This window comes from Tinamus guttatus, unplaced genomic scaffold (genome assembly GCF_059628265.1).
Source record: "Tinamus guttatus ecotype Peru unplaced genomic scaffold, ASM5962826v1 Tinamus_guttatus_pri_ptg000213l, whole genome shotgun sequence".
In the NCBI taxonomy this organism is placed as follows: Eukaryota; Metazoa; Chordata; class Aves; order Tinamiformes; family Tinamidae; genus Tinamus; species Tinamus guttatus.
Genome location: NW_028288747.1, coordinates 293,222 through 306,773, shown reverse-complemented (window position 1 = coordinate 306,773; position 13,552 = coordinate 293,222).

Genomic DNA, 13,552 nt, shown 5'->3' with positions numbered 1-13,552 from the left:
CCCGTGCAACCACGCGCTAGGGGCGGCTTGCTGAAGCTATCAGAGCTGTGGCTGCAAGGAGAGAGCTCTTCCAGGCTGTTGGGTAACTCAAATACCAAAGTGCACTCTCCGGGCCTGTCATAGTTACATTTTAGATAATACTAGATATACGGAAATATTTGAAAGATGGTTTCTCTCAGGTCACATCATAAACATTTCTAAAGCGTTCAAGAGTAGGAGCAATACTCTACAAGAGTAGAAGAGTACAACTGCAGTGGAAGTAAATGAGGATTTGCCTGGTTTCGGTTAAGGTAACTCATAGTACTGTGTTTTTCCTAAATTAACGTGATGTTCAGTTCAAAGAAGAACTGTTTCTTAATTTTTTTCCTGATTACATTTATATAAATATTCAGCCATTTCTAGTATCTGAACTCATCATGATAAATAATAGACTTTTTTTTTTTTTTTTTTTTTTTTTTGCCTGCTGAACCCTGAGGAAGAACAATAGTCTTGGGTCTGTTTTACAGATGGGTTTGATTTTTTTATGTAGGAAACCCATGGCAAAGCCAGGAATTGAGTACAGGTCACGCTTCCTCTTGGCACACATGCTGCCCACTCTGCTTTTCCTTTGCACATGGAGTGATTATTACACTTAGCTTAAGCAGTTACAGAAATTGTGATGGTAACCACAATATACTGATTTAAGTCCACATAATGGCTACATAAATGAAAGAGAGAAAAAAATGTAGCTGCTGCCATTATTTAAGTATTTAGTATAACCAACATCCTCCTGCAGTTCTGGTCCATTAGCAAAAGTGCACTGAGAAGGAGTTATGTGCATTACCTTTGATCAGGGTGAACTCCCTCTGCGTTTGTGCAGCAAACGTCACCAAAGCCAGGCGCCTGCAGGACGGCTGCCGTCTTCCAACCAAGTTCTGTGGTGGTGTTCCCCTTCCTCAGGGCTCATTCAGGTATTTCAGAAGGCTTGAGGATGCAAGTATCAATGGTGAAATAACATCAAGCACAAATGAAGATACAGCACAAGAGCTTTGTTTAAATATCTAAATGATTTTTTTTAAATGATAAAAGCATGGTATTTAAAATTGCCTTAGCTACAGGTCTCTAATCCCACAGAGAGGAAGATAAGTTGCGAAAACCTTTAACATCTTTCTCTGCAGAACCAACACTAAGGAAAAGTGTTTGAGTATTCCTCTTCATGAAGACCACAAAATACAGCTTTCTAGAAAATACTTCTGAGAAGTTACACACTTTTAAAAGATTTTAAAATTTTACCACAACTAACTGGGAAAAGTATTCTCATACCACAAATGGAACAACACCTAATACTCTTCTCACTGGTAACTGTGTTGACATCACAAAATTACATTGTTTGATTTTGCGCTATAGATGCGTGAGTAATTCTTTAATCTGCATTTTTTTCTTAGTTCGTGGCTGCTTTCAATACCCATCCTCAACCTCCAAGCAGAAGGAGCTTGGCCTCTCTGGTATGGTGGTCTGTCTAATATGGAGTACGTCTCTTCACAAGGTTTAGAAAGCCTGAGGGACAATGTTACAGCCAAGAAGATAAATTAGAAACAGGATGATGTGCTTAAGGTTTTGATAAGACCTAAGTCCGGGCAGAACAAAAACCCACCTACGCATGTAGAGATAACAGTATCTGACCTTTGCAAGAGGATTTTAACTAGCATTAGTGCTGAGCCCACACCATACATTACTTTAGAAAAGAGGAAATAAGAGCATGCCAAGTGTGAACCCTCTTTAGGATGACAATAGACATTTCTTCTGCCCTTGTTGAGCAGAGAAGTTATTTCTTCCTTATAAAAGTCCTTAAAGCAAGTAGTTTTCTTCCACCTATTAAAAAACAGAAAAATCTTAAGCAGGTTTAACACCTCTTTCACAAAGGCAGAAAAATAAAGTTTGAATTCTTCTAGTCCTCCTCCATGAAACTTCAGAAAGGAAAGCAGTGGGAAGGTCTTCCTCAGTGCACTATTGCTTTCTCCACATACATTTTAAAAGAAATAAGTGATAGAAACATCACTGATCCTGATGCTATTAAGTGTGCTCTCTGCAGTGTGCTGTGAAAACAACCTCATCAAGCACTTCAGAAGACTTAGGCAGAAGATCCCAAACCTGATTAATTACACAAGCATGATGAGATTCAGGGCTGCAAAGCGATTCCCCAATGAGGGTGCGATTCCCACAGTGCCTGTCCCCTGGCCTGGCTGTATATTTCACAAGTGTCTACTAGGTTCAACACCCGCCGTGACCGTTCCTCAGGAACCCCCAGGAGAGCCTCTCTGTCCCGGCAGACGGGTGGACCTGCGGAAGCAGCGCCCTGGCGCCCTCGTTGCTTCGCTGAGGTAACCGGGCGCCGTCCGTGTGGTGGAGACCCCGAAAGCAGGAAAGGGGCCGCAGTGTCGCCGAGGCCCCCACAAACCCTGGCTAACACCAGTTCTAGTCTGAAGCCACGGCAAAGCTGTACTTTTTGTGGCCATTTCTGAAACTTCAGTAGCTTCCCTATACACAGATGTGCCACAAGTATGATTTCTCATTATGCATGTTGGTGAGACTGGTGTTTGCATATCCATCTAGAATGTTATACATATTTAAGCAATGTGATGTATATGATGCATGACTCAGCTATAGAGAGTGACCTTTTTTCAAAACTATTTCTAAATATGAATAATTTTCATTCACTCTGAGAAATAGATACATACAGCTGTGGCTACAGCTTTGGCTTTTCAAAGTAAAACAAAGCTTCTTCAAGTTATAATGAAGTGTAAAAGCGTCAACTATTGTAGGGGCTGCCAATTCTGAAATTGACAAGAAATTATCATTCAGCATAAGTATATTTCAGTTTGTTCTTAGCAACTTACACAGGAAAAAGATTATAAACAACTTCAAAATACAGATTTAGGAAAATAAACTGTTTAGCTGGCCAAATAAATCTTGCTATTGTCTCCTCAATAATGATCATTATATAGATGAGTTAATCAATAGGAGTTGTTCTTTTTTGAAGTAATACTCTTGGTTTCTGTCTAAGCTATCGTGCAATTTGATATTTTTTACAACTCTGTTTAAGAAAAAAAGTGTTAGATTGAGTATTTAAGCAAAGATTGAGATATATCTACTTTTTATCATACTAAAAAGTAGAAAATAACACAACACTAAGCATTTATAGATGTCAAACTTATAGAAGTCAAATTTATTTGCCTTATATTGGATTACAGTTAAAAATTTAAGAGAAGGGCTTTTCACATATTTCATGTGAGTATCAAAACTAATAAACATTAAGGTCGATGACTTGCTCTCGGCCATTGTAAAGTCTACCACTCTAATCTCAAAAGCACTGTTAAAATGGACAAAGGACAGACTTAAAGGATTTCCTGTGTCTCCCATAGGCACATTATGGTCTCATTTTGGCTTAGAGAGAAATTATATATAAACATTTGTAATCTGCAAATAGCAGTAGTTTTAGTAAGTAAAGTTAAAATCTATGTGGTCTTCTAATATTATGTATCAGATGTTAGATTTTAAGGCTTAGTATACATGTAATTAAATCATAACCAGCTAGCTAGAGTTAGTTGCAGAAATGTAAGTAATATGTAAAAGCTTCAAAGAACCACATCGCTACAACATCACTTCAGTGCTTCGGCTGACAGTGCTAATAAATTTACACTTTTCCATTCTTATTCATCCAAACAAGTTTAGAGAAGTAGATTGTAAAATATTTACAAAAAACACACCCATTGCCTGTGTGAGAGTTTTTCCATTAAAAGTGATCTTTCTATATATTCTTTATAATTTTAAACAAAGCAATAACTATAATTTATCAGAAAAATTGAATAAATGAGGAAAACCTGATTTTCAGAGATATTAATTCCTAGCACCTATTACAGAAAACTGATACAAAAAGCACTCAAGACTTCCAGCAACCTAATGCCTGTGTCACTTTTAAGGTTAAAATAATACTTATTTTGCATGTATACATGACAAAAAGAAATCAAATATATTCGTCTGAGAGCAACATGGTCAGGAGATCAGATCTTTTCAGAGAGCACTCATTTGTAAGAGTCAGCTTTTTTTTCTGAGTGGTATTGGAGAGGAATGTTGGATTTAATTTAAAATGATTAATGAGATTTTGTCAGACTCCCTGCCTTTACCACCACTGCAGTTTGTCAGCACAACAACCTGGGAAACCCGGACGCCGCTCTGTCGCCCAAAACAGCTTTCCAGGAAAAAATAAACCTGAGTAAGTAGTGCCAGGTACATGTCAATGGGATTGTCTTTCAGCTGCTGACAGTTTAACTCTAAGTCAGGACATTTACACATTCTAAGGAAGTGAACCTCATTCATTATTTCTATAGTCTGGCTTCGACAACGCAGACCAGCATGAGCATCGCTTAAGGTTTCAGAGCAGGCAGAACATTTATTACTACCTTTATAGGAATAAAAAAAAAAGAGAGAGAAAAAAAACTTATAATCCATGCAAGTCAAGACATTTTGACTTTTTTTTTTAATGAAAAAGTATCAAAGCTTGTTCAGAGAAGTTTTTCTGGGACAAGCCCGTACATACAACCTGTCCCATTTTTGGCTGTATTAAACTGTAAGAATCCCCCTCTCTAAGCCTTGCTCATGCGCGTCGGCCGCCGAGCCGCAAGCTGGACCCAGGGCAGACACAGCCAGGTCAGCATAATGGTTAATGGTCCAAAGCCAACAAGTTCACAGCACTTTTGATAGGTAACCACAGCATAAGAAAATGAGCAATTCCTTTGAAAAACAAGGTAGGTATGGAAAAATAAATGATGATTTTTCTTCTTCACTTCCCCTGAGGCAATTCATTATGTTGTATGTAAGGGGGAAAAAAGAGAAGTCTTCAGTTTTCTCAACCAGCAAAGGTAGGCCTTCCCCTTACAAAATACATACAGCTCCCTTGCACTTGCACAGCATTTCTGCAATTGTGTGACCACGCACCAATTGACTGGCCTTTCATTTCAAACCCGTGGACCTCTTTTTAGGCCACTTTTAACAGGCCAAAAGCCCTATGAGACTTTGCAGAGATTTAGATGGTTAGAAAAGACTAAGCACTTACTGCCCTACACCAGGGAGAACATACTTGTTCTGCAACAGGATGCCACGGGTCTTTTCCATGATTTACGTATTGGAAAAATGTATTTTCACAACTTCAGTTTCCCCGTCTTCACAATACGAATTCTAAGAAATGTTGTGGCTAGGTTAAACATAGTTTATTTGGTATCTCTTTTTATATTTGGACAACCTCTCAAACAGACCTGCTCACTACATGCAACGATTTGTGTTTGCCTCCTACAGCAGGAATCACCTGCATTGCAGAAGGAGTTAGGAAACCACTGAACTGCTTCATATACATTAGACAGATGTGAGGGTAAACAAATGCAGGGTCTTGATACCATTGAATGTAACCTTTTATTTCTATTTTTCCTGAGGAGTTTTACTGATGAATGAATACAATGGTGCCTGAGGCTCTCTAAAATATGCCAATTTACCATACACACATAATGTTCATCTAGCATAGTAAAAATATGTTAATGCCTGAATCGTTTTCACTCCTTATTAGAGGATCTAACGAGGTAATAAAATACAAAGTCACATGGTTAAAAATCAGTTAGGAATAGACTTTTGTTGAAACTTCCCTTTTTTTTTCTTTTTTTTTTTTTAGTTCATTAATATATCCTTTTCTTGATGTTAATTTTTGACAGTGCACATGGTGCTGTATAAGATATACCAAAATTCACACTTAAAAACCTAATTTGACTATTTGAATATTACATACCTAGACATTATGTTGAATTTCCATATAAAAATAGGTTTTATTTAAAACCCTGAAACACACAGAGAATAACGACCTAATTCCTTTAAATGAACAGTATTGTTAATAGTTGGAAGAAATAAGAATAAGATGTATGGTCTGGATCTGAAGATACAAAAGAGTAAAAGAGGAGGAAAGCCCAAAGGAAGAAATTACCTTTGATTTATTAAGGCTAAATTTTCTTAGCTGCACTGGGGATCAAGACAGAAGCTTGGAAGAGGTGAGATTAGTGGGGTCTGTAAGAAGATACACGTTCCCAGTGATGCTCATTCCTCATTCCTCCTTCTTGCCAGCAGTATCAGCGCTCCTGCCTGCTCCAACACTCGTGTTTCTATGCACAGCTGTCCAGGATACAGCAAAGCAGCATATTCCTTTGTAGCCTACTCTTCCCCACAAATTAGTAAGTGGATATGCATCCTTTTGGAATACAAAAACTTCTCCGGTTTCTTAGCACTGGCCAAATAACAAAATCGAAAGAAACTGGCAGTTAAGATGTACTCTCAGTGAACGTAGATAATTTTTTCAGCGCAAGCAGTGTTTATCATACAAAGCAAGTTATATGATAAAGCAGATGTATGATAAACAAGCAGTTGCTCTTACCATTCAAAAGAAATAGAAATGGAAGTCCGCAATGCCAGCCAAACAGCTTTATGTCAGTAATGCTGATCTCGTTATATTACTCCCAAATCATACTCAGATTAAATCCATGCATGCTGATTAACAATCTTTTGCCTATCTTAAACATTGTTCATTACATACCTGAACTAAGCAGAATCTTACATGATAGTGGTGGCTGAGTAAGCCATGAAAATGTAATGGGAGAGGCTTGGCTATATTAATCACGTTTAATATAACAGAATTCTGGTCCTAGCAGTGACAAGAGCCGATGAGGTACGTACAGGAGCAGAACCAGAACATCACTGGGATTTGGAAGATTAAGGTTGTGATCAAGATGAAAACCCTTTGGTTTCACCTGCTTTAATGCCAACTGCAGAGTACAGGCATAGAATTGAGCAAAGGAAGAGTGAGTGTTCATAGACCAATAGGCCATTCAGGAGACAGTGATTGACACAAAACCAGGATCAGAGGTATCAAATGGACTATAGAAACATTAATTTCATGTGCTATTTTAATTGGAAACTGCCCATTAATAATTTTATCCCTCTGTGTCTGTCTAAGCCACAATAGGTTCTTTTAAGGTTCTTAACAAGTCCTTTTACATCCCCGAGAAGCCAAGCACACCAACTTTCCATGCTATTTATATCTATAAGATACAAGCTACTTGCAAGGGCAACATCAAAAACAGCTTTGTTGCCACCACCATGGTCTTAGGCTTAGGAGTCTTAGGCTCCTCATGTGATTTATATTAGCAGATGATGAGCAAAACTGATACTACCTTCACTCTTGAAACATGATCTCACACAACAAATACACTGATAAAAGAAACACACACCTGACAGCAGCTCTTTGAAGGAACGTGACCACATGGTCCTTCGTGGGCAAGACCAGCACTAGGGTCCCTTGGCCGGTGGGCACCAGTTCCCCTTGGTGCTGCAGCTCCCCAAGCCTTGCTCAGAGCACCCATGGGTTCCCTGACGCACTCTCCAGAGGAGGAGGACAAAGCTTAGGACCAGGACCACCATTTCTGCAGCAAGGGCCACTTTCCTGCCCATCTCAGAGAAATGGTGCCATGGGCTCCTCGACCACCCAGTTCCTCATGGGAGCACAAGACATGAAGGAGGGCACAAACCCCAGGCTCTGCAGCGCTCATGTTAGCAAAAGCCCATTAACCAAATATGCTGCATTTTCAAAGACCTATCCCTGGATTCAACTGTGCTTCAAACTGAGGTAAAACCCCGAAACACGCATACACGCTGTGCTGTATTTTAAAATGACCTGTTCTCATGTTTTCCAGCCACACATTCTTGAAATGCACTTTTCCTGACCATAAGTACAATGGCTTCTTTTAAAAGCCTTCAGACTTTTCCCCCCTTCCCTAACATGTCCCTTGCTGGCATTGAGCACAAGCCCCAGCACAACCTCCTCACGGTGTTTGCTGCCCTCACCTTGGCTTCCTCACTTTGCCCACTTCTGCCCAACACGGCTTCTCTTAGAAGCTCTCGCAGGAGAGAACACAGTTGCAAATTCTGCCCCAGGGAGAGTTTGGAATTTTTTCCAATACCTATATCCATCCTGTGGCCTCCTGCCATGCCATATGAAGGACTGACCACTTGCTGACAGATGTTTACAGACAGAGCAGGTACACGGATAGGTATCCACAGAAAGATCAGATGCAGCCCAGACCCTCCTTCCCCTGCCATGGGGTGATGCTGGGCTCATGTGAGTCCCATTAGGATCATTTGCTGCCACTGTAACAGGGATTAAAGCGATTAGAAGAAAAGCGACTAAATCATCCTCCCCTTTCTTGGCTGCTGTGAGTGCGAAGGGAGAGGAGGCTCTGCAGCACCTGTGGGAGCTGGTGCTGCTCGGAGGGGTGTTCTTAAAGAAGGGAAAGGGAAACAAGCAAACAACAGCACCAGGGACATGAGAAAGGCCCCGCACAACTGTCAGCTGCTTCGCAAATGCTGGATTAACACTGGCCAGAGCGTTGTCATACCATGACCTTGCTGTTTTCTGATGTGTTCCCAACCTGGAATTGTTTGTTATGGCTCCGCACAAGGAGAGCAAAATACTCCCAACGTCCCCACCCTCCCAAAGGGCTCTGTGTTTTTTTTCTCTTTTTTTTTTCTTTTTTTCCTTTATTTTTTTTGGAGGAGGGGTTGCGCAGAGGGAGGAAGGAGGGATGGAAGAAATGTTTTTTTTTTTTTTTTTTCCCTGTGGCAACAACAAGTGAAAAAACACTCCGACATTTTATCGTTTGTGAGAAAGCGATAAGCCCGGCAAAAGGATTTAAATGTTTAAAAAGAGCAGATGGTGTCTAATTGGATCAAGGGGAAACCGTGTCAGTCTCTCCTGATTTTCAAGGAGTGCTGTGGACAAGCATGAACCTGCTTTTGTGTGTATATACATGTAAATATATATGCATATATATATGCAAAACCTGTCTGCCTTTACCTGCAGATCTAAAAATCACTAGAGGGGGAGTCTGTGGACTTCACATGGGTGGGAGTGGGAGGAGAAAATTTAGGGAGGGAAGAAAAAAATTGATCTTTACGTTGCTTTGATTCAGTGGGGAGGGAAGATCCCATTCGCTTCCCAGGGGTTAATTAATTTTCAGCTACGACAGGGGCTCCCTCCGCTGCAAAGGGCGACATCGGCCCAACCTGCCGGCCCCCGGCGCAGGGGACAGCGAGGGGACACGCGAGGAGCCCCGACAGCGGCCGCGGCGCCTTCCCCGCCTGGGGCTGCGCGGGGAGCAGAGCAAAACGTGCCATAATAGTAAAAACAACAGCAATAAAGCAACGGCAGCCAGACTGCGTTTACCTACCGGCTGGGACGGCTCTCCCCATCCTGTGGGTCTGCTCTCCTCAGGGAGAGGGAAACAAAAACAAATCCTTTTTTTTTTTTTTTGAGGGGGGGATGACCCTAACAAATTCATCGGGGCTGCCTAATGTCTCGTGTGCGCGGCGCTTTGCGCAGAGCAAAAGCAGAGCCCGGAGCCTGCGCGGGACCCCGCGCCCGCCTGCTCCTGCTCTGTCCATCTCCAAGGGGGAAAAAAAAAAGGAAAAAAGGAAAACAAAAGAAAAAAATATGAGAGGAGGAGGCCAGTGACAAGGGAAAAGGGGTAAGAGGCAGCAGAGCAAATTTCCCCAGCAGCAGGGACGGACGGACCACATCCAGGGTTATTTACCTGGGAGAGTAAAGCAGGATGCGAGGACGGTACCGAGGCAGGAGAGCGGGCAGTGGTGCTGAAAAGGAGTAAGCAAAGTTAAAAGAAATACTTCATTTTTTTCTTTTTTCTTTTTTTTTTTTTTTGTTTTGGCTGAAAAACAGCCCATGCTGCCTGAGGCACACAGTAGGATTAACGAAAGAAGCTGCCCTTTTTGATTAGGTACAAAAAGTCATGAGATTTGCTCTGACGGGGATTTTTTTTTCCTTTAGCAAATGCATTGGAAAGTCTGCACATACAAACGTGTCTCTGCACAGAAAGGATCGAGATCAGCTAATCAGCTCTAACTTAATTTTGGTGGGGGGGACGAAAGCTCCAAAGCCTTTCAATCCTGAGCCAAGCCGAGAAGGGCTGGGAATGAACGTGAGCAGCCAGTGCTCGGTGTCCCCCGACCCTCGGCCAGGTTTCCACACGCAGGGGGTGCAGGAGGAGACGCAGACCTGCTCCCTGGCTCCCGCCGCGGCTCCTGCCCTTCGGCTTTGAGGGGCTCCGCACACACGAGCTCAGACCATAGACCAATCCGGTTCTTCCCTCAAGCCCCTTTTACACCCCCGATAATAAATAACAACCGCAATTAACAGCTCCAACCTCCCGTCACGGTGTTCTCCCGTCACGGTGTTCTCCCGTCACGGTGTTCTCCCGCCGCGCTGCCACCACGATGAGCAATCGGAGCGAGGAGCTGCAGCTGCAGTTTCGGTGCTGCCGTTGCACTCAGAAATGCTTCCAAACATTTCTTTTTGCTAATCCAACACTGCGAGCACTCCCCTTATCAGTGCAGAGCTGCTGCTGGAGCCAGACCCAGAGCGGTTTGCAACACCCAAGCTAACAGACCCATCCTAGATCTGAACCCATGCGCACGTATACATATTTCTAACAATAAATATCAGCACTGTTTCTGATACCTGCATCTGCCAACATCGATATACTGGATACTGAAATAAATGTCATTAGAAATGGTGTTCAGTTCTTCATATACAGAACATATTTGGGTCTACCAAGAATGAAGAAGGTGAAAAGAGCTTGCAGGTCCTTCACTGAGGATACCTGGTGTGGTACATACACTGCTAAGTGCACTAAGTGCTAAGTTATCTGTGGGGAAAAAAATGTTAAAGAATTTGCAAGATATAGAAAAGAAAATAAAACATTTAAGATGATTGTGCAAATATTTTAAAAGACAACATTTTACTGAAGTGCTGAACAGGCCAGTTTTGGAGTGAGCGCGTACACTTAGTTTACAAGTTCACTTCTAAGGAATTAATTATGGAAATGTTATTGGATGAGACAACCGTGGACTTTTAAAAGGAAATATTGCTCCAAGAGACCCAGTCATTGACTTCCAGCCATAATAATGAGAGAGCTGGTCGGTAGCTGGTAGCATTAATCAGCCCCCTGCATCCTGGAGCTGAAAGCCTGGGACAGTAAGGTAAACATGTATAAATCCTGTTGTCTTAGGGAGAAATCCTGCATTAATCTGCTGCGTGGTAGGATAAGGAAGGATTATGAGGAAAGGCTCTGCTGATAGGATGGGAACTTTCCACACTGCTCCTAGGAGCAAGCAGGAGCGTGGTCAAAGCCCTGGCTGCCCTGGGGCAGTGACGGCGGCAGGGTCTGCAGTTTGCTCACAGGGGAAACACGAGCAAGAAGCAGAAGCAAATCCAGGGAAAAGGCTTTTCTGTGCGTGGGTGACTAGTGCCAGCCTGGGTCTCGGGGCGCAGAGCAGGGCTTGGGCTGCTGCCCGCTGCTCCGAGCGTAAAAGCCACCTCAGTGGCTTGGAACCCGACATGAGCTGGCCCATATGGCCAGCACGGGCTCAGCAGCAGGTCACCTCCCTTGGCCTGGGCCATAATCCTGCCAAAGGGCTCGCAAGCCCTGTGGTGGAAGCAGCACAGCTGCTTATTCAGGCTGGACAGCACTTACTGGTTGCTTTGCTGCTTTGCAAACTGGGGCTAGGCTGCTTTTTGAAAGCCATAATGCACCTGTCAGGAATAGGAGGAAAAGCTGTGACTAAAGCCGTAATACACATAGAAAAATGCATAATTATGCACTGAGCTTTGTTTTTTTTTTCTTCCCTAACAAGTCTACAAAGCCATGTATTCAGGAAATTCAGGAAAAATCCTTGATAGGGAGATAACGTTTGAACAAAACAAGGAACCACTAAAATTGAGTCATCACTTTTTAAAGTTTTTTTTTAAATATCATGGATACTGCCTTCCTGCCAAAACAAGATACATCATGGTTATAAATTCATAAACACCTTTAAAGTCACTGTATTTTAAATAGCATCAGGTTTCAGCTCTTTGACATAAAAATGACTGATATGAGATACATAAGCCCTCTCAAAGCAGTCTCCATATGTCAAGTTCAGCCTGGGATGAGACTGGCTGCTCAGGGTTTGGTATTGCATTGTGGATCCAAAACTCAACCACAATTGCCCAAAGAGTTCAAATATTTTGGCAATATTCAAATTTGGCTAATCTCTATCTCTCTCTTTTTTTTATTTCCCTGGGAGATCTTGTCCTTCCTCTCCCTACCAGAAGTCCCTGGCATGGAAGTGAAGGCAAGAAGGGCAAGTACTGAACTTTTCTCTTTGCACAGTAAAATATACAGTGCACTGAATACTACAAATGCTCCAAAATGCACACAGTACATAAATCAGCATTTTTTTTCTCATTTTCCAGAAATCAGGAACTCTCTATATTTGAATAGGACTCCAGCTACCTAGATATTCAAAGGCTGATTCCTAGAGTTGCTAGATAAAAATTTACAAAACCTCTCGATTTTGCCTGACTTGTTTATGGCTGCTGAAACCTGTCCAAGGGGAAAAAAAACCTAAAAACCACAACTGTGGATTAGGTGCAATAAAAGCTTTAGGATTTCTGAATCACAGTTTTGGACTCAGATACCTAATTCTTTCAGCTTGTTTCCGTAATGCTTCAGTTCAATAGCTGTGCCCTTTCTGATCTTAATTTCCCATGCACCTTGAATTTAACCCCAAATAATGAGAACTAAGCCCTAAGACCACCTGGGACAGAGAAAGTAAAAATTTCTCTGAGGAAATCCCCTGAGGACCCTCATCCAAAAGACTTACACTAATAATACCTCCGGCTAACCAGCAGTAGAGTTATTTATAAGCTGCAGTTGCGTTGGCTTTGCTTGCAGAAGGGCACGTTGTTGTGTTATTGCTATTTGGCTGAAGCAGATACCCAGGAAATGAGAGACTGAGGCTCAATGAGCATTAAAACCTGGTAGAGCTCAAACCCCATATTTCTTAGGAAAATTTCCTAGCTGCTATTACTGTACTTAGGAGAAATACAAGGAAGGGATTAAAAGCCTAGGGATGCACACAGGGAGCCTCCGTCACGGCCAGTTTTGGGGTTGCAGAGGCAGGTCCAGGAGGCAGCCAAGCAGAGGGGCCACACGTGGAGCAAAAGTTCCCCCCAAAAAAGGAAAAAAAAGGAAGAAAAACCCCAGTGGGGAACGAGTCTGCTGGGACGAGGTGGACTGCATTGCGAGGCAGTCGAAAGAACTCCCTGATGCCTGTTGTTTCTCCAAAGGGCCCGTTTTCCCAGATACCTGCTGAAAAATATTGCAAGCCCTGACCTGATTTATTTGTAAATGAAAAAGCCACCAGGAGAAAAAAAAAAAAAACAAAAAAGTTTCTTCAAGGGGAGTTTGATGTGCTGTTTAGGCTGCTCTGTCATTTTTCTTGTCTCTCTTCATAATCTCTATGTAACCCAGAAACGGCTAGTAAAAAGAGAGAACCTCTGCTTGTTTAATTGCTTCCTGAAAATTTGACAACTCCTACTCCAGCCTCATTGGATAATCTACTTTTAAATTGCCTAGTCTTTCAAAGA